Source organism: Panthera pardus, unplaced genomic scaffold, assembly GCF_024362965.1.
Source record: "Panthera pardus isolate Hobbes unplaced genomic scaffold, ASM2436296v1 HiC_scaffold_24, whole genome shotgun sequence".
In the NCBI taxonomy this organism is placed as follows: domain Eukaryota; kingdom Metazoa; phylum Chordata; class Mammalia; order Carnivora; family Felidae; genus Panthera; species Panthera pardus.
This window is the reverse complement of record NW_026526810.1, coordinates 78,052,261-78,072,794: the sequence shown is the minus strand read 5'-3', so window position 1 is coordinate 78,072,794 and position 20,534 is coordinate 78,052,261. Positions and strand designations below refer to the sequence as shown.

General features: G+C 40.0%; 1 long non-coding RNA gene and 1 pseudogene across 3 annotated transcripts in view; one reads left to right on the top strand and one right to left on the bottom strand.

The window, feature by feature from the left end:
* LOC109253311 (uncharacterized) overlaps positions 1-20,534 on the top strand; it is a 36,893-nt gene that overhangs the window by 5,142 nt on the left and 11,217 nt on the right. For 2 of the 3 annotated variants that reach the window (XR_008417184.1, XR_002074337.2), the window contains exon 2: positions 16,938-17,026. This is a non-coding gene — a long non-coding RNA (uncharacterized LOC109253311). Of the gene's footprint in view, positions 1-10,512; positions 10,624-16,937; positions 17,027-20,534 lie in introns of those variants that run through there. The other variant, XR_008417183.1, reaches the window with a different exon arrangement.
* Positions 16,910-18,262, bottom strand: LOC128773004 (60S ribosomal protein L32-like; annotated as a pseudogene).

The window sequence follows — 20,534 nt, the reverse complement described above, 5'->3', positions numbered from 1 at the left end:
TGATCAAAACCCTAACCTGAAGGGATTTTTTTTTAACGATCTGAAAACACAATCTTTATTTGGATAAACAAAATCAAACAAAGCCAGCGAACTGCTGCTGTTTCCCTAACGAGTTTTCCTACGGAAAAGAGAGATTCCGCCTCTGCCTAGATACGAACATCTAACAAACTTTCTGGCAGGCAGAAACCCAGTCTAATAATAGTATGTGCTTAATGCCGATTCCATTTTTATTTCAAAAGGGAATAATTTATTAACCTCCTCAAGTTAGTGCCTCTTAGGCAGGCGTTGTGTTTTTAAACGCCCTTGCAAAGCATTTTCACCTCTGAGAAGATCTCAGGAGAACCAATCGATGGGGGGTAGGGGGTGGGGACGATCTGCACAGCTTCCACCGGCTTGCTCAATCTAATGCAAAACTCTTCCTAAAAGCCCCCCCGATGTTCTCTTTAACAGATGTCAAGTTACAGAGACCATAAAGATCTAAAGTCACCTTTCACACACACGCACACACCCCAGCTGTAAACGCACTCCCCCCCCCCCCCCCCCCCCCCCCCCCCCCCCCCGCTCTCTAGAATTCATTCTGTGGTTAAGCGGAGTGAGTGGTCCTGAGGCATTAATCCATCCTGGGTGCAGGTGGGAAGGTCAGGCCTCCCACAACAGGGAGCCTTCAGGCTCCCTATTTCTGCAGACGGGGAACACAGAACTCCTAAAACTGACAGGAGGTGAGGGTGAGACTGGGACCAGTGGGACCCAACCTGCTAGGGTAAAGGGGAGCTAGCTCACCCAAATGAGGACAGGACCCGGCTTAGTCTTGGCTGGGTAGGCAGAGAGGGTGCACAGGGATGTGTCCCAGAGCAGCAGAGAGCTAGAGCAGGTTCCCAGGGCAGGAAGTCCCAGCCACCTGACAGCTCCACAGAGATATGGTGACTATGTGGCCATTTCTAGGAGTGGTGGCTGATGTGTGGTGACTTCTTCCCACTCTCCAGGATCTCCCTGAAGACCAAAACCACACAGGCTGGGGATTGCTGGTCCACGTCTTCAGGAGCAATCCTAATCAGGGAGAAGAAACCTCAGTCTGCCTTCCTCAGGGAGCCCTCTCCCTATCTCCCAAGGCAGATGTGGGACACCTTCATTAGGAGCCAAAGATCACCTACGGGAGCATTATATTCTTGTATTTATAGCTTGATGTGACTCCTTCATCTACTTTTTATTTGTTACTTCATCCCACTCATTTTCCATTTCTTCATTTCAACACCTATGTTTTACTTGCTTGCTTGTCCAATTCCAGCCTCACAGCTGCAGTCATACTTCCAAGGCAATTCGGTATCATTTTCCTAATCATGTCGGCGCTAAAGGGAAAACAAAGTGGATGCACTAACTCATATAGAATGAAAGCCAGTAAAGCCCATATGGGAGGCCAGTGGTAGTGGTGGTGTGGAGAGGTGTTGCTGAAAGGACCAGTGAGCCACCAAGGTCAGCCTATCAGAGGACTAGTGAGAAAAAAGTGACAGAAGCAAAGAGAGGCAGCAGTGCAGAGAAATTCAATTAATGTCAATAGATGCGAAGTAAGGAATACAGCCCCGACCTAACACATATGCCTGGCCTGGACAGGCATAGAAAGGGATGAGGAGGAAGCAGATGTGTATATGGTCATCTGTCTCTGAACTGAGAGGCAAATCTAGCAACCTCTTACTTTCCTCCTGCTAGACATTAAGAATAGAAACTTTATGCCGGAGCAAATTAAAGGGCTAGGGAGCTGAGGGGCCAGGAACTGTTGTTGTTCGCCTCCAAACTCCAGCCTGGCCATTTGGGCTCTACACTTTGGGGAAGGAAAAAATTCAGCGGAGCCTGGGGGCAGAGGGCGAAGGCCCTGGGAGAAGAAATAGTGGCTCCTGGAAACTTCCGGGAAAAACAGACAAAAATCCTTTCTTTCGAACAAGTGCCCCACCCCTCCTCCCTGCAGTTGGAGAGGGGCCTTAAGAGAAAGGGGAGACTCTAGGTCTTTTCCGACCCTGGCTGTTGGACAGCGCCCTCTTTTGTCCCCGCCAGCGCGGCCTCGAAGGAGGTACCACGTGGAGGGAGCCCCAGCTGCCTGGGAAAATGGCAGGGCGATTCCACTGGGACTAAGAGCCGAACTCGCCCCCCCCCCCCCCCCCAGCTCTCATCTTCGGGCCCCGTACAGCTTCCCATGACAGAAGGCGGGTCCTGAGAAGGCGCCCGGTTCCCCGCTACCCAGTCGGGCCCCATCCTTCTGCGGACGCGCAGCGGGCGGGGCCACGGCTGCCCCGGAGATCCCTCCGCGGAGCCGGAATCTCTCCTCCCGCCCGCTCCCCGGGAGGGTCAGGCTCCGCGGGGCGTTCCCAGCCTCTGGGTCCCGCGGCTGCGGCACGGGAGGAGACCAGGCTTGCCCTGTCGCCGGGCCTCTGCTCTGCGGGGAGAAGGGAATCCCCCCCACCCCCCAAAAAACTACACACAACCTTCCAGGGCCGGTCATTTCCCTCCACCGCCCCCTTCCCTTTCCCAGCCACTTTGGGGTTTCTCCAAGGGGCCTGGAGCCCCAGGGCCCTTGCTTTCTTGGGAGTTTCACACGCTCTGTGATATATTTTAGCTGCAACGTATTAACCCATTTACTACCCCGGCATGACACAGGTGTTGATTTGGACTTCATTTGGGTGGTGACCGCAGAAGGGCACATCTGAGAAGCTTCTCAACTTGTGAAGCACAGGCCGAGGGTGAGGTCCGGGAGAGGGACCCGGAGCGAATGCCGGCCGGTCGGGGAGGGAGGGCGGCGGTCCAGACTTCCTGCGGTCGGCGCCCACCGCTCCGCCCCAGCTGCAAGAGGCCTCGCGCAGCTCCAGTCCCCGCCCGGCGGTGTCTCCGCTAACGGGGCTTTTCTCAGCAAAGGGTGCTGCAGCGCGACGTCAGCCCCGCCGGGTCCAGAAGCCCGAATCCTCCTTCTTGGACCCGCGCAATCGCCTCTCTTTCCCCTTTATATTCTTCGGTAATTTCGGAGGCAAAGATTTCAACTTTGGGGGAATTTGTTTCATCTCTCCTAAATTCAGAAACGGAGTCTTCAAAAGTCTTAATGTGTGTGTTTACTTTTTTCTAGCGTTGAAATGAATGCGAAGCCACGGATCGAATCCCGTCACTCATTTGGGGTTAGCTTCTCCCGATATTTCACACGGAAAACAAAACTGGGTCCCTCTTATTTGTACTTGTCCTTAACCTTTGCAGCAACTGCTGTAGATGAGGCTCTGTCCATTCTCTAATAGATTTTACTAGGGGCTGGTGACAGAGAACTGATTTCTTTTCTATTAGGGTTTAGCACATCTTTGTTGAAGGCCTGTAGAATGACCAGGGATTAGATTTGCATCTCTTAGGCGCCCTGTGTGGTCTTTGTGTGAAGCTTGTAACTGTTAAAAATGACTTGTTAGGAAGCGTGTGGGCTCTCATCGCTCTCCTTTTGACAGAATGATTGTGAAATTCAGATTGGCCCTGTAGGATTTAGCCCGCAGATTCCACCTGAACCCTAAGCAATTAGACCCTAATCTCACTGCAATCATATTTGAGTTAGGATTTGTTGCACTTTGTTTACTTCAATTAAAAGCAGAGGAATATTTTTTTTTCAGCCTTTAAAGTGAAATCTCCAGGCGCAAAACCTCAGGACTTCTCAGAAACGGTTTTGGTGGTGATGGGGATTTCTTTCCTGTAAGGTTTCCTCCTACTCCTCCCGCCCGCCCCTCCCCCATTTAAATAACTCTTTCTCTCTGTCTCTCTCTCTCTTTTTCCCCCTTTCCCTGTTACTCGCTAATGTCTGGAGCATCTATCTTCTTAAGGGTTGAATTCAGGTCGCCTGGGAAGAAATGCGTCGAGATGACTCCCAGCTGCTAGGGGCGCCCAAGCTCCGGGAGTCCCCAAGTCCCCGACAGAGCGCCTACGTCCCGCTCCAGCGCGGAGGTTTCCCACTCTCGCTGGCCACGCGGCGTGCGTGGGCTCCGGGCAGTGGGCGCCCGTCCAGCGTCTGGCTTCCTGCGGCTGATTCTCTTCTAAGGCGCCTGGCGCCCGCCCCGCCGCAGGGCGACTGCCGGGACCCGGTCAGCTGGACCGCGGCGTCCGTCCCGGAGCTGCCCTTAGGATTCAGTGTGGCCTCCACGTGGGCTTGGCTTCCGCCCTGCGGCCTGCTGCGCGCACAGTCCGCCCCAGGAGGTTGGGGGAGGTGGTCTCACCTCTGCGGGGTCGTCTTCTGCCCGGGTGCCGGACCGGCCGGAGTTGGGCCTCGAGCGGCTTGGCTCCGGCGGTCCTACGGGCCCTGAGCGCCCGGGGCCGGCCTCTAGCCTCTCCTCGCCAGGCCCCAGCGGCCTAGAGCGCCGGCCTCTGTGCGCCGCCGTCTGACCGGCTGCGGAGGGTCAGTGGCCCAGGTCGTCAGGATCTCGGCAATTCTCAGGGCATTTAACCCCGATGCAATTCCTAAGGGTCGCCTGCGGTTACTAACTGTCAAGTCAGGTCACCTTAGTAGTATTGCTTGATCTGTGGTGAGTTTATCGCCTTCATTTATTTATCTCGTGCGACTTTGTTACTTTTATTTTCTCGGAGGATCTCATTGGGGAGACACATAATGACAATGACCCTTGGTCATCGTTTGTCCATTTTGACTCATGACCACTTATTGGGTCCTAGTGAGTTTGATTTGGTTCCCTAAAATACTGCTTCGCCTCTATGAGTAATACTAAGGTGAGAGCCAACATAGGATGTAAACTAGAGAAATATTCTGGCACGGGAGGACCTCAATGCCATTTATTTGAGGGGGAAGGGAAGATGCCACTTTTAAAACTTCCTAATAAACTTTTTAGTAGCAAGTGTTCTCATTGTCACTCATGTCAGAGAAAAAAAATTTTTTTTAATGTTTTTTATATTTGATTCCATAAGAACGAAGGAAAGCCAGCCTACAACTTCACTCTGCCTGCGTAGCTAAAACATTTTAAGTGAGGACAACGTACTCTACCGCCGCTTAGGTACTATATAAATGTGAGCAGTGCAAACTAATTTAAGCAAATGGTGCTCTCTTCCAATATTTTCTGGGGTGGAGTCTGCTTTAAACAGGCTCATCTTTTGGGATAATTCTAATAGCTATTCTTAACTTTATTAAGAATTCGTAAGGGCTTAAGGGAATAAGGGAGATTCTGTCTTGCCAGTGGATTGGGGGGAGGTGGGAATGTGGTCTTGGAGTAGGGAAGAAGGGGGAGCAAGACTGTGATAGTCTCTTTGAGATCTACCAAAAGAAGTCTTGATCTATTGATTGAAGATCCCTGCTTTAAATCAACCCTGTGTGCAGTTTAGTACAGTTTTTCATTTGTGAATAGGAACTGTATCAAAACCCTAGTGTGACCATGACAATTGGGTAATCACACACAAGGCATCTTTGCTAATGGAGAGATTCTGTAAATATGTTTCTAGTGAATACACAGATAACAGTCACAGTGGAAGGGTCAGGTGCCACAAATCATAGATTACTCTGCCAAGGGTTGCCAGCCATCTGAGGCTTGGAAGGACATTAACTGCCTTTGCATTCTCAGAATACTCCCCTCAGTTCGTGATTTCACTTACTTGACCCTACTTCTGTTATTAAAAAGCTGGCAGGCACAATCAAGGGTGAGCAGGTTGGCTACCTACCCTTCTGGCAGCTTGCCAGTATTCCCATTTAGCTGCCAGCAGACAAGGAGAGGAGCGAATCAGTCGTAATCCTACAGTAGCATCTAGAAGGTATCAGGAAAACTTTAGTGGCAGCAGGAGGGTCCACCAATCAGCCCTGTTTCTAAATTCTCCACTTCATATCTGTAATAAATCCCTCTGGGGGAATTCACTACTGGGAAAGGTGGGGAGGGGAATGGATACAGGAGCTCTCAAGCAGTTTCCTTGAAAAGTAAGCTGTAAGTGCATTACTTGATAGTCCCAATTTTGAAACAGGCATAAATAGAAATAGGATTCTTGTTACTAACAAGAGCAAAAACCAGGAAAAGTGTCCCTTATCAGTGGGGGGGGGGGAATCAAGAGCTTTTAATAAAATTTGTAAGATTATCCCTTTTTGTCAATAGAACAAACTTCTGCCTTTTCATGTTTGCTTTAATAGAGAAATTATTGCTAACTTAATAAGATTTAGACATTCAACTTTCAGAGAAATTATATAAATCTAATATTATATAAAAATAGTTTTTTATTCCTATCTCTAATTGAAACAAGCAGGTATTTGGCACACAGGGTCATTGTAAAAGCAAAATCTCTCTAATATTAGCACTTTTCCTTGAGGATATAAAATCTAGGAGTCTAACACAAAAGAATCTATGGGTGAAACAAGACTTTCTGGGTCCCCTTTGTTGGCAGGATAGGCTCTTTTCTCATACTTTTAAATTGGAAGTAGCTTTGTGATCTAGATTAACTATCATGATTGAGATAAAGCCATAACTTTTACTCGTAGGTACCATGAAAAAGTAAGTAGACTGACTTCATCAGTGAGGTTTTCTTCAGGGGATTTGCTTGTGGGAGAGGCCTTGTTGCACTTTTTGAACAGAAAGGTACAATTCACTGAAGTATGAGTGTTCATAAAGGCTAGCAAAGTGTATTTTTTGAAGAATATTATATTTTCTAATATGTCAGGTTCCTAGATGTGAGATATAAAAAAACTAATTTAACTTTTTCTCCCAAAATTATACCATCATTACATTAGTGTATTCTTAAAGAATGGAGATGGACATTACTCATCTACATTACCAAAGGGGAAAAAAATTTAAAAACCAGGTGGCAGATATGTGCCTTATAATTTAAACAATAGTGAGTGATGAACAATCTTCCAAGTTCATTGAAGCAGGAATGGGAGAGAATATCTATAAAAGTGAATAAAAAAGGATCTTGTACAAATATGCCTAACCCTCCATTTTATTAGCTTATAATGCAAATTATTATTTGCTCTTGCTACTAAGAGCCATTTTAATGTAATGGATTCATTTCAGACCCTCAAGAAAACCAAAGCCTATGTCCTTTTACAAGTTTGTGAAGAACTTTCAAATGGCCACATCCAATTTGAAGACAGATATATTTTTTCTTGCTTATTAAGTTATAAAGTTGGAATTTATGCTGATGAGCATTTTCCATCTTGACTAATACTTTCTGCCAAAGAAGTTTTTCTTTTAAAAGAAAAGATAGCAAGTGAACAGAAGGAAATTCCAAGTCTCTGTGATTTGATAGTGGTCACCATTTCACATTCTTAAATTTAGAGCTGTAAACAACCATATTCTTTTTTTTCTTTGTGTATCTGTGGGTTAGTCAGTATCTTGTATAGTGCCTTGCACACGATAGTTTGATAAGTTTGCTGAACAAATGAATTCATGAAACACTTTCACTATTTACCGTGTAATCTTTTCTGATGTGAAAAATATAAAGGTAAAGGAGTCTTAACATTTTTCTTTATTTATGTGAATAAAAAATTGTTAAAATTCTCGATGGGTTTGACTTAAAATGACAGAAAAGCGGCCCCATTCTATGCTAGTTAGCAAGAGAAGAATCTCTTAAGATTTCCCTGCCTATTGAAATGAAAACTGTTTGAGGTAATACTGTAATGTTTAAAACAAACAAAAACCCCCAAAGCTTAGATGTAACACAAAATGAACCTTAAAAATTAATGACTTGGAAAGTCCTTTGAGTTAATCTCTTTTTACATTCCAGATTTAAACTTCTATGGCATACTTATCTTTCTTGAGACCTTTAAAATTCTAAAGTGTAGCCATCTTCTGAAGTGGTGAAGGAAACAGAAGGTTACAAATCCTATCATTCTTTTGGGAGTGGGAGTGGGAACTGGCCAGTATGGTCTTATCTACTAGAAAAGAATATAAGAACTAATGTTGATTGTTAATGATAATGCCACATAGGGCTGCTCTACGGAATGGCCAAGAGGAATCTATTATGCAAGAGCGATGGCTACTATTGCTGTGTTCCCAACTTCTATTCCTTAGTGAGCACCTCTCACATTTGATTAGGGACTATAGCTTTGGGGCACAATGGAACCAGTGGAGTGAAGGCAGGAGGAATCAAAAGATTGGAAGTAGCTTCAGAGTTGGGATGCACTATGCCTTGTGTTGGCCCAAACAACTCCTAGAATCTCTCTTCATTGATTTGGGGACTGGTTCAAGATTACATACCTGTTAAGAAAAGACTATACTGGCAGATTCTTTTCCATTTTGAATGTGAGACCTTTCATCAATGAGTATGAGGATATTATTTCAAGTGGAAATGAGTGCTTATATAGCAAGGATGTCCCTGGCTTCAGCTGAGTAGGCTCCCTAGGCGGTATTTGCACCTCAGCAGCATTTGCTCAGAAAAATTAAGAAGACTGGAAGGAGTCAAACAGCAACAGAACCCTAAATAAGTTAAATCTCGAATCTAAATTCCATTTACTTAAGATCAAACATCCTCTTTTAAAGCACTCACTTGGCACGAAGATACAGATATTGCTTCCTGTTTATATGCAGTTTAAATATGCATTTACACTCTTAGTGGGTTACAGCTAATCCTTCAACTTTTGTTTCTAACAAGAAATGGATTCCTAAAAGGAAATGTTCTTTACCAGTGTCTGGAACAATGATGACCCATTGCTCTCCCAAAAATTCTCTGTTTTATTCACATATAGATAGGACTTGGTATTTCATCACCAAGTTCATAACAAAGTCAATTCACTATAGTGGAAGAGTATTTATAAAATTATACTTTTTTGATAGAAACCAAAAACAGAGGTTGATATAATATCCTGTTGTCAGTGCATATCCAGCTTAGACATTATACAGAAGAACTAGGCAGTATCACCCTAAGACATAAATATTTTATGATATGGCCTATTTATTGATTTATTTATTCAGTCAGTAAAGATTCACTTACATCAGGCAAAGTTCTACGCATGCAGAAAAAGATATGTCTCTAACCCCAAAGACACTGTGTTTGGAGAGACAAGCATGAAAATAGACAATCACAGTTCAATGCAATGAGTGGAGTAATCTGAAGTCTGTGCAACATGCAGTGGGATCCAGAGGGAAGAAGCATCTATATTTGGCAGAAGGAGAAAAGGTAACACTTGAATTCAATCCTGAAGGAGAAACAAGGTTTTATCAGGTATTCCGGGTAGAGGAAAAAGGATGTGCAAAGGCCCAGAGGCAGTGAAAAGCATGTCCTGTTCAGGGAATCATACCTGGATTGTATTGCTGGAGGAGAAACTGTGAGGAGAGTGTTGGGAGTAAAACTGAAGGGGTGCTATGGGCAAAACATTTTGAAGACCCTTGAATGCCAGGCTAAGAAGTGTAGGTTTATCTTGCAGCAGATGGAAAGGCACTGAAAAAATTCAAACATAATCAGATGTGCATTTTAGAAAGACCATGCAGTCAGCAGATTAGAGACTGGATTAAAAGGGACAAATTAGTGACAATGGGACTATTTGGTGGTTGTTTTTACCTGCCCGCTTGGTGTAAGAGTGCTAAAGAGAACTACCTTTTATTAAATAGGTACAAATCCTTAAACCCTGGCAAAAAGGAAGGCATAAAGATATTTTCCAAGAGGCATCTTTTTAAGGAAAATGACTGTTCCCACTGAGTAAATATTGCAAATTAATTTTGTATGTCCTGTGCATTGCTCATTGTTTTACTTTACTGTAGGACTGACATCCACCTGAGCTGACATTTCTGTCACTGTATTGAAAGGCTGTGTAGTGTTGTAGAAAGTGTGCTACCACAAGTCAAGACACTTGCCTCTAATTGAGCTTTATATCTTAGTCTTTGTAAGACCTTGGGGAAGTCATTTTACCTCTTTGGGCTTCATTTTCCTCAGTTGTAAAGCTGAGGGGCACAGTGTAAATTATTTGAAATGCCACTTGATTTTTATCGTTACATGATTTGCAACTTTGCACTTGTTAATCTCTCCTAACGTTTCTTTCTTACCTTGTCTTTATGTTTTCTCACAATTTTAAGAGGGACAGAAGTATTTGGAAGATAATCCCAGGACATTCTGTTTTTATTGCACTATACTTAGTGTACTTAGCCTTCTCCTGGAAGTATTAGGATGTTGGCAGCCGTTTTGAAACTAGGCGTTTCTAGTTGCATGAGTCACATTTTATCTTCATATGCACAAAAAGAGGACTATTTAATCACTTTCAACATCTATTAGACCAAATTAGTAACTAATTTTTAAGTTATAAATTTTCCTTTCCAAAATGATTGTTTCTTGGGTCAGAAAAGGATATGTTCTTAGAAAGCTAGTGTATGGATAAAGTTGGCACTTAAAATTATAGGAAGTGCACTGTTTCTAGTAATATTCTATTTTAAATTCTGCCATTTCCTTGGAAACTTCGTGTTATTTAATGCTCTTTTTTTTTCACTTAAGAGGCTGTTTACATTGGTAATATATCTTCTAGAGCTCTGGGAGTTCATAGGGTTTGTACCTACAAAACAGCACAGCACTGTTACTGTGCTTCAGAGACATGCAGGGGTCCCAGGGCAAATCAAAATGTTTTTAAATGTATGACATGTGTGAAGTTGATGAAAATTCATGACTTCTCTCTGTCAGGGCTGCTTAAGCTTAAATCATCAGAGAAAGGTGAGTGCAAAGAATTTTGTTTAATACTTTTAGTTCTGAAATCCTTTCCATCCCTTGCTTGTGGTCCTGTGTTTCAGTTCTGTTCTATTTAGTAGTCTGCTAACAAAAATGTTTAAAATTAAAAATTAGTCGCATGCTCTAAACTGCTTTTCAGATTTGCCTTCTTAAACTATCACTCAGATGTATAACTTTTAAAGGGGAATTGAAATGTGGTTTGAGAATGTAATCACGTACTATAGAACATGCAAAATACATGTGAAAGACCACACGAGTGCTGTTAATTTAACTGATTATACTTCATGCTTTAGAAATGTTTTCAAATTTATCTTTTAAACTTGAAAAGAAAATATTCCATGAAAATGTTAAGAGATAAAAAAAAAAGCCAAAATGCTGTGGATATTGAGATCAGCTGTTTTTAACTAAAAATCCATTCAAAGCAAAATAAAAGGCATTGTGTAGTGTGGGCTGGCTAAAACTGAGAACACAAGAGCATTGCAGTTAATTAGAAGCAATCAACAGGATGCTTTGCAACATTTCTCACATCAGCGCACCATCTGATCGCTATAATAAAAATTTCCCACAGTCTTGATGCAAAAAGGAGTAGAAATAAATATTTGAGTCATTAAAATATAGAATGTATATTTCAATCACTCTTACTAATAATTATTTTTAGTTAGTTATTATTGTTAGGAAAATAAGATCTTGAAAATCCCCAAAGGTTGTTCTATTTGTGTTAATCTTACATTTTTGTTTTAATTTTGTATGCATTTGAATATGAGAAAAATACCAATTTTTGAAAATAAAATTTAGGGCATGAATTTGAGTTGTTATATGATTTATGTGTGGTTAGTACTTGTAAAAGATAACTGGGCTGGCTTTTCCTGGACTGTTGGGCCATATATTATGAATGATTATTATATTACAAATAACTAAGTACTATATTATAGCTATTTTCATATTAACACAATATTGAACTAAGTTAACTATATTAACAGCTGTATCATAGAAGTCTTAAAAGAATGTACAATATTTAACACTATTACTTTTCTACAATTTGTTCAATGCTTGATTCTACTCAGAAGTTTTACTTTAGTTTCATTTTTTCGACATCAGAAATTATTTTACTAGGGCAAAAATGTTGCTTTTGTCATATTTTTATGAAGTTCATAATCTGTTCATTATAAGTAACATTTGTTTTTTTCTTCCCGCCCACTGCATCCTTTTTTTTTTTTTTTCCATTTTGGTGTGTGTGTGTGTGTGGGTGTGTGTGTCTGTGTCTGTGTGACAGATTCTTTGTTATGTTGTCTTCTCACATTAAAGGTAGAGCTCGCTCTGGGCCACTGAGGTGCTTCAAAACACATAAACACGTAAAATGGTTTGTTAAAAATGTTTAGCATGAATCAGAACTATATACATTTTGGCAATAGTTTTACAACTTTTTTTCCCTCAAAAAAGCTTATTTGTGAATGTCCAGGAGGCGCCCTTTTTAGAGGCAAAAATAGCTGTGAAACCAGTGCTATTAATAAGAGAATTGTCTTCCAAAAAAGTCTACGATTTGTTCTCCTGTATTTATAAAGTACAACTCGCTGATGAGAGGAATTTTCTCTTCAGACTATAGTCATCTCTTGCTGAAAGAAAACATGCTTTAGAAGAAAATACATTTGGTTTGTTTTAACTATTTTTGTTTATTGTTTGTTTTGTTTTGGTCTGTATGTTTTCTCCTCTCACATCACACAAGATTTTTTTTTCTCTCCCTGTTCCCCAAAAAAGCTTTTTGCTAAAAGCATGTTCTTTCTAGAGCACTCATTACATTTTTCTGTAGAATAAAAAAAAATAGTTTCAAAGAACTATCTTCTCTTTGGCACCAAACTATTTTTTTGTACTCTTCTTTGTACAGATTTGATCTACTTCATTGCAGGAGGGTGTCTCTTAGCTAGGTTCTCGTTAGGGAATTTACTCTTTCTGCTGCTTTATAGAGACAAATAGCTTTGATGATAAATACTTTAGAATACACATCTTACAAGTTCAGGAAAAGGCTATGTTAGGATGTCAATATTTTTCTTCTGACTAAAGAGCCTATTACATGCACAGTACTATTTGTGCTTAAAATTTTAAACTCTGGTATTTTTGCTCATCAAGATTGGAGCATTAGCTACAAACGTTCACTGCTCCAATGAAAAGCAGTTCAGTAACGAACAGCCTGAAATTGGCTCTGTTGCATTTAGTTTGGTTTATAGGAATTGGAATAATAATGCTCTAAAAATGCATATTAAAATACCTGCTTATCTCTAACATCATTATTTCTTAAAGCAAACAATTTAGACAGAAAAGTCATTTGATAAAAATAATTGATTTGGACAAAATAATACTCACATTCTTCTGCCAGATAATGATTTAGCAGCTACTCTTACTTCAGTGGTACTTCATTAGACACAATTCTCATTCATCTGAAAGCCTTACAAAAAAATCCACATTTTTAATTCTTTAAAAATTACTTTATTTTTAAAGAAATGAACAAATACAGGAAAAGAGAATAAAGTCCCTAACAGAATTTACTTGCTGTTATTCAGTTCTTTAAAAAATTTCTTAAGAGACAGAAATGTCATATGCTTAGTTTCAGGACAAAGGCACCTTTTTAAATGAAGGGCTTAAAGAAAATCGATGAAGAAGTTTGCTTAATAGAAAGCGGGCTAACTAAGCTTTTGGTTGTAAAAATTATCTATATTACAAAACAAGAACATAACTAATGTTTAGTGAACTTTAGAACTAATATAAGGCTAGTCTTTAATAAAAAGTATCTTAAAAAAAAACAATTATGAGCAACTTCTGGAATTCACTTTGGGTAGCATGTCCAGGGGGTACATTGTTTTACTCTTTTTCTATGGTAGAGCCGATTTAACTTGGGAGTTAAGAAAACTTATGTAACTTCAGAATGTTTCCAGCTAGTGGTTTTATGTAGGACTAGTATTATGCAGTTAAAAACAAAAACAAAAACCTTATAGTCATACAATGTTAATTAACTCATTTAGCAATGTGGGTTGTTATTATGATTATTCTTTTGCTTGAAAAATGACCAAGCTATGTAGATCAGGAATCAAAATAATTCAGGTTCTTAGCAATGTTATAAAGTGTTCTTTTTAATAGTTTAGCAATTAATTAAAAGTCTCTTGCATGTGATTCATTAATATTCATTTTTACATTTTGAGACTTAAATATATTTAAATTTTCGTGATCATTAAATGCTTTTAGCTGCATATTGTGTTTAAGTAAGAAAAAAAATCTATTGTAAACGGGCTGAATTCATTTAAGAGAGTGTTTACATTTATATTTCTTTTTAATAAACAAAGTTGTTACATTTAATACATCGTAATTTTGCTAAAGTTGCAAGCATTTTGCTAAAATGTTTTATTTGGTAATGAAAACAATTTCATAAATATTAATAAATCTTCACTTCCTTTACTACTTTCTATCAATTTTTGATTCTTTTTAAAATACAAACATATTATTTATTTTTAATGGAATGAATAAATATATTTAGGATTCAAATTTCCTGTAATGAAACAGAGTTTAAAATCTTCAACAGGATAGTAAACTATTTACTTGGCTTCACTCTGTCTTCTATATGATTTGACAGAACTAAGTAGTGAAAACTAACCAAAACCAGAAATCAACTGAGAGAATATTCAAGAAAGAAAAAGGAAGAGTTGCAGGAAATGATATTTTCCCATCAGTGGATAGGCATGCATATATTAAAGACATAAAAGGCAGCAAGGGGAGAAACAAAAGCTGTATACTGGGGATTCTGCAAGTCTGAATTAACTAAATGGAAAAAAAATGAAATCATTCTGCTTAAACTTGTTCACTAATAAAAGGAGAATTGCTTTTGTTAAATATGCTTGGTGTGATTATCAAGCAAAATTTTTTTTCTCCCAGACATCTATGAATAAAACATGCGTTTGAGCATTAGGTAAACAAACAATAAATGGATGAGTTCAGTTGCAACATAATAACATTTTATTTAGAAAACATATATAATCATATTTGTATTGGCAATCCAAATTTAATGACTTCTTTCAGTAAAATTAAAGTGCCTCACAAATAACATCTTATGCATAAGGATTGCTTATTCTTTGCCCAATTTTTCCTATTTTTTCAAAGAAACAGATTTTTAAGGTCTCTGCTGAACCATACATAAACCAGAGGAAGCACGATTTCTCAGAAAAATAAAATTTGAGTCATCTTAATTTTATGTTACAGATCTTGTAAAAAATTTTTAAAATATATTTCTGGGACTGAGGGAGAAAATGTTCTCAAGGCTGCTATAGCTTGAGCTGATTTGAACAAGGCTCTGTATGCAGCTGAACCAGTCTTTGGCTTATTAGCCATTTCATTAACACAACATCTTCTGTAAACTATGAATGAGAATAAACCATTTACAATAAGGAAAGCAAACAACAGAATGAATTTCCTCTGTTGGTGTTTTATAAGACTGTTAAACAGAAAATGGAGGGAAGAACTCTCTTTAGACGATATCACTTAATTAAGTAAAGCATCCTAATCAGAGTCCCCTCCAATTGTAATGACTGTAGGGAGTCAAGTACATTTCTGTCTATATTAGAGTATCTAACTGCAATGATTTATTGATATTTATTTTAGAAGTACAACACAAAAGCAATAAAAGAGAAGAAGCAGGGAGAGAGGGAACATGCCATTGCTTACTGCAGGTACAATCAGAGCACTTCAGCAAAATTCCTGATTTTCTTGTGAGGGGGGGGGGGTTTACTTTCTAAAATCAGAGCACACCTTTAGATGAGAATGGTCCTTTCCTGCATTTGACTTTTCCAAATATTCGCTGTGACGTTTCTTTGTCCATTGGGTGAATCATTGATTCACTTTCTTCACTGCAAGAATCACTGCAAATGAGAGGATGAGCACCTGCTGTTTTCTGCAGTGACATTACTAGATGCATTCTACACTGATTTGAGTCTTAAAGTACAGCTTCTTTGTATGGGAGAGAGATTTGAGGAACGAGAGTAAATATACTGTATAGGCAGACAGACATTGGCCGCCCTCCAAGCTGCACACAGCATAAACCTGTTTATCTGCCACATTTCACAAACCTCAAAAACATGTGAATAAATCAGGCGAGCAACTGGATAAGTGATTCACACTAGGGAATCTAACCAATATTCTGATGAGAGGGTACTATAATGCTAAGACATTGGGGCAAATAGACTTGTAGAAACTGCACATAATAAAATTGATTAGTGGTTCAAAGGAGAAAATATTCTACACCAAAACGAATCTGAAGAGGTATCCCAACTCTGTGAACTTCTGTTGGATATTTACGTCCAAGTTATCTGGAGAGTGGGTTCAAAAATATACTGTCACCCATATTATTCCAATAATTGGGGCCAATGTGCATTTGGACTTCAAGTTAGTTATCAAAATACTTTATTTCTGGATACCTGGATCTAAATATCGGAGGCTAGTGCCTTGAAAGCCCCTAATTACACCAACACATATATTCGAAATTAAATTACCGAACACGCTTTGAACTATTCACTTTGTGAAAGCAAACTTTTCTTAGAAAGTTACATCCTTGTAATTGAAGATGAATTGCTTGGTAATAAGTGAATTATGCAAGCAAAGGCATAATTATTGCTACATGACTACTTTTTCTCTTACTTTCTGTTATTTCTAACTCATCTGCTGATCTTTTTTAATGGTTATTGCGCCTCAGCATTTAGTTGTAAAATGGAAGTTCTCATAGGTTTGGGGGCTAACCTCAAAAGTATGCTTTGGTCCTGAAGATCCCTTAAGATTGTTTATGAATTTCATGTTTGGATTATTTCCCTAAACTAGACCTGGTTATAGTCACAGCAAGATGAATTATCCATTTGCTTGTTATGTCTATTAGCTTCCAGTAGAGACCTACCATCTTACTACCAAGAAAGTGTCGTTTTCTCTACATTTGCAAACACAAAATACTATTCCAGAGTGAAGAGGAATCAAATAAGGCATTCCATGACTTTGTTTCCTACGCTGCAGAATAAAAAGGCAAATTGCTAAAACTTTTTGGCCCTGAAAAACCTTATTAGATCAGTAACCTAAGACATCATCATCTTAGCAACAGGAAGTCATGGAAAAGGTAGGTGGCCCGGAAATTTTGGCAGGTTCAAGATTCTTGGTTAAAGACTTGCCTCCAAAGAGCCTGTTTGAATCTATTGACAATTGTATCTACCAATTTTTTTTTTTTTTTTTTTTTTTTTTTTTTTTGCCTTGACGTTTTCTCATCTTGCTTCTTGTCTCAGGTTGTTTCTTCAGGATCAGGCACAGAGACTGACTGAATGGCTCCAATGATCAGGATTTGAAAACCTAATATCAGAATCTGCTGTTTTGTGTAAGTTGGCCCTAAGCAGTCTCTTCTTTAGCAATAGGACACTTACACAATATGGGGGCATCTTCTTCACTTCTCCCTGACCTTGTAAAATATGACACAAACTTGTGGGCAGTCAAGAGTGATATTAAAATTGTTGGCAATTTCAGGGTGCCTGGTGACTAGTTGATTGAGTGTCCTACTTTGGCTCAGGTCATGATGTCACAGTTTGTGGGTTCAAGCCCTGCATCAGGCTCTGTGCTGACAGCTCAGAGCCTGGAGCCTGCTTTGAATTCTGTGTCTCCCTCTGTCTCTGCACCTCTCCCACTCACACTGTCTCTTTTTCTCTCAAAAATAAATAAACATTTAAAAAAATTATTGGCAATCTCATCAGTCTGAAGGCTAAACACATTGATTTTTATAATCCCAGAAAATTTTACCTAGTTTTCTAAATGTGTTGAATTTTTAATTTATGTCCACAAAGCTAAAGCTGGTTCTGTGAACCTCAATTAAAGTCAATCACAACCACAAAGAACTCTTTGGAAGAGTTTTCTTTTTCTTTTCTTTTCTCTTATTTTTTCTTTTCTTTTGTGGTTTTATGGTTTTATTAACACAAATACAACATGCACATAAGTTGTCTGTCTATTCATTTTCTTCACTGCACAGCCTGGCATTGGGATTGGTGACTCTGATGGCCAGCTCAGCTGCTCTTTCCACAATGGCTTTGCAGTTCTTGGAGGAGACACTGTGAGCAATCTGTGCACAGTAAGATATTATTGCACATCAGCAGCTCTTCAAGATCCTCGATGTTGTGGACTAGGAACTTCCGGAAGCCACTGGGCAGCATGTGCTTTGCTTTCTTGTTGCTCCCATAACCAATGGTGGGCATCAGGATCTGGTCTGTGAATCTTCTGAGAACTCCATATTGTCAATGCCTCTGGGTTTCCACCAGTTGCACTTAATTTTGACTTATCTATGGTCTGACTGTTTCCAGAAGAACTTCTTGGTCCTCTTTTTAACCATCTTGGGCTTCACAGGAGGTCTGAGGGCGGCCATGATCCAGAGTAGGAGACGGCTGCCACTTCCATGGGCAGGTCGAAGAAGGGCTGGAGGATTTCTAAAGTAGTGGCTTTTCTAAGTAAGAAATGATCATTAAATCTTGTGTAATCTGTACACCATGGGAACCTAAGAATTAATAGGTTTAATCATATTTTGTAATCAATATTTGTAATCATATTTGCAATCAACACAGACAGCATATAGAATTTTAAAAAAATTGTTTCTTGCTTCCTAGCCTCCCACAATCCCATTCTCTAGTAGTAGCCATTAATAATAATTTCTCATATTTTTAAAAAAGTTCATCCATTTATTTTGAGAGAGAGAGAGGGAGAGGGGCAGATAGAGAAAGAGAATCTCAAGCAGGCTCTGCACCACCAATGTTGGGCTTGAACCCACAAACTGTGAGACCATGGCCTGAGCTGAATTCAGGAGTCAGAAGCTTAACCGACTGATCCACCCAGGTACCCCAAGTTTCTCATATATTTTAAGAGCCTTTAAATTTTTTTCCCTTTCTTAATTAAGTAATCTCTACACCCAGTGTGGGGCTTGAACTCACAACCCTGAGGTCAGGAATCACATGCTTTACCAACTGAACCAGCCAGGCACCCCAATTAATAGACTTTTACATTCATATGCAAGCATGTGTTATTTTAAGTCACAAATAAATCATATAATATATCTACTCTTCTGAATTTGCTTTTATTTGATTAGCAGTGTTTTTGGCTATCATTCCGTTCCCTACATAGGAGTCTATTTCATTCTTCTAGCAGCTGCACAGGATACCAAACAATATGCTATCATGGATATAACCATTCCCATATTGATGGACACTGAAGTTATTTTTTGTCTTTCTGTTTTTTTAAATAATACTTTAACAAACATGTGCACATTTTTGTGTTTTTCTAAGTGTATTCACAGAATTAAATGCCTGAAGTGAAATTGCTATATAAAAACACACGTTCACAAGTTTTGAATGCTGTTGCCACCTTATTGGTACAACCAAAACATTGCACCAGTTTACTTTTCACTGTAAGTTTTTGAGAGGCAGGGATTTTGGAAACAGGCTTAGCTGAGTTCTGTGTGTTACGTTATCTGCCTGACATTCCATCTCTTCAAACCTGATTAAACACAGTTGAGGGGCAGCAGGGATGGTTAGCGATGACCTAGTGCAGAGAGAGTGCCCCTATGACTTAGGAGCTGGGAGAGCAGTGATGGCTGGGGAGGGACAGCACCGGGGCAGGGAGGGAAAGAGCTGGGAAGTATGGCTGCCCGTCAGTTTAGGAAAAGTCTGAGTTTTCACCAAGTCTCTTTGCTAGCAGCTTTCCAGACAAGTGAGGGGGCTGCAGAGCAGAATTAAGAGCCATTCACATAGACTGTCATAAAAATGGAAAAGAAGGTGAATTAGAACCATGTTACACAGACACACTCTCACACACACACACACACACACACACACTTCTCTGTTCAGATTCCAGTCCAGGTGTGCATTCACCTTTACACCCTGTCTTGGTCTGGGTTGCTAGGGAAGGACTGTTCTCTGACATTCCTGGCTGATCTTCACCAGGCAGGAGTCCTCCAGGCTCCCTCTCTATTTTACCATTAAGCTTCTCTGCGTGTGGATAACCCGGAAAACACACATGACATTGTCCTAGTTCCTGGATCTGAAGAGACATCTTCATCCTTGAAACTTCTACTCCTTATTCAATATTTTCATTCGGCCCGGCATTTTATAAGTCCCATTTTCATCCTTAAAATAGAAACTTAGAAGTGCCTCTTCATCTATACCCTAGATCTCAGCCTTTTAAATTGAGGGGTTACTTTAATATTCTCAAGGTTATAGTTACACTAGGAAGTTTATTTTGTATTCAACATTAGCATGCCAGGTAGTATGGTAGGGGCTGTGGATGCAAAGATGAATGAGACACGGTTCTGCCTTCTAGAAGCTCATAAAATAATGAGGAGATAGCACAAACTAAAACACACACCACTCTTTGATAAATGTAAAAACAGAGGTATTTTTAAAAATTTTTTAATGTTTATTCATTTTTGAGAGAGAGAGAGACAGAGTGTGACTGGGGGAAGGGCAGAGAGAGAGAGGGAGACACAGAATTCGAAGCAGGCTCCAGGGTCCAAGCTGTCAGCACAGAGCCTGATGCGGGGCTTGAACTCGCAAACCATGAAATCATGACCTGAGCTGAAGTCAGATGCTCAACCAAGCCACGCAGGTGCCCCAAAACAGAGGTATTTAATCAAAATTATATGAAGTATCTGTATCCTGCAGATATACTTGTACACGTACAAAAGGACACACAAGCCAGAGTTGTTCGCTGCAGATGTTTGTGATACTAAGAGTTAAAAAAACATCCTGAGCATCTATCAACAAGGGCACTATATGGTTTAATAAGTGCTGTCTATGTACTGATATAGCGTAGTCTTCAGGAGCTATATATATGCATGTGTATATATGTGTATG